This window comes from Silene latifolia, chromosome 7 (assembly GCF_048544455.1).
Source record: "Silene latifolia isolate original U9 population chromosome 7, ASM4854445v1, whole genome shotgun sequence".
NCBI classification, from domain to species: Eukaryota; Viridiplantae; Streptophyta; class Magnoliopsida; order Caryophyllales; family Caryophyllaceae; genus Silene; species Silene latifolia.
The window spans coordinates 68,067,597-68,068,874 of record NC_133532.1 but is presented as its reverse complement, the minus strand read 5'-3'; the positions used below and the strand labels follow the sequence as shown (position 1 = coordinate 68,068,874).

Here is a 1,278-nt window from a genome sequence, read left to right as displayed (position 1 = left end):
GACCAACGACCACATATGCTTAATTGTGAACACCAAATGGCTCCGATCAAAAATGGCGCCGTTCTTGGGGACGGTGTTTAATTGATTTAAGATTTCTTTTATTGTTTTTAGTTGTGTCTTTTTCACCTTGGGAAGTAAAACTCCTCAAGGTTTGTTCTAATTGTTTTTGAGTTGTTTGATATTTTGCATGTCTAGAAGGTTACAAAGAGATTTGTTACCTTTTGACCGTGAAATCGAAAGAACCTTGACGAATAATAGGAGACTTGTTAGGAGGAATTTGGGAGGTGTTGGTGAAGTTGTTCAACCCACTAGTGAGTTTGTCAATCCTTTCGCAATAGAAGGAGAAGAAAACCCATTAAACAATACCACACAAAATCCACCTACAATGCCTAAATTCTCGTCACACTCTATACCCACCGAGGAGGATCTACCAAATGGTACTCCTACCCCACAACATCTTACCGGAAACTTTATTGCCAAGTCCGCCTTCATTCAACTAGTTGAGAGGAGCCAATTCGGAGGAATGCCTAGTGAGGACCCTCATTCTCATATGGAAACCTTTTGTGATTATTGTGAAGCTATCTCTCAAACGGGCGTGACTCAAGACCAAATAAGATGGGTCTTATTTCCTTTTTCGTTAATCGGCACCGCGAAGCAATGGTTGAAGGGCCTTGATAAGGCCACCCTTGGAATAGATTCTTGGAAGAAGCTAGCTCCAGCTTTCTACCAAAAATTCTACCCACCGGAAAAGACCAATATGCTAAGAGCTCAAATTACGGGTTTTAAGCAAAGGGATGAAGAATCTTTGTATGAAGCTTGGGAGCGGTTCAAAGGTATTTGTCGCTCATGTCCTCACCATGGACTTAGCGAATGGTTTTTAGTGCAACAATTTTGGAATGGTTTATATGAAGATTCAAGGAACATTCTCAATATGGGATCAAATGGAATGTTCACCGAAGTTGATGACAATCAAACATGGAACAAGATTGAGGAAATGGCGGTCCATAATTCGCAATATAGTAGGCCTCGCAAGGCTACTAGAGGAGGAAAGTATGAAGTGGACACCGTTACTCAATTGGGTGCTCAACTTAGTGCTCACATTGACACAATCAACTTGAAGTTTGAACAAGCTATGGCTAGACTTGAGGAAAGCTCAAAATCATCAAAGCATCATGTCAATGCCATGACGGCATCCTCATCAATCCCAAGCGGGATATGTGAGAATTGTGGAACCTTGGGTCATGACTTAAGCGAATGTAGGGGAACAACCGAGCAAGT

The 1,278-nt window shown here is 41.6% G+C and overlaps 1 non-coding gene across 1 annotated transcript; it reads right to left on the bottom strand.

Annotated features, from left to right (window-relative positions):
* Positions 1–757: 757 nt before the first annotated feature.
* On the bottom strand, positions 758–864 carry LOC141593518 (small nucleolar RNA R71). Its single transcript, XR_012521596.1, has one exon. It is a non-coding gene; the product is annotated as a small nucleolar RNA R71 (small nucleolar RNA).
* Between the last annotated feature and the right edge of the window lie 414 nt (positions 865–1,278).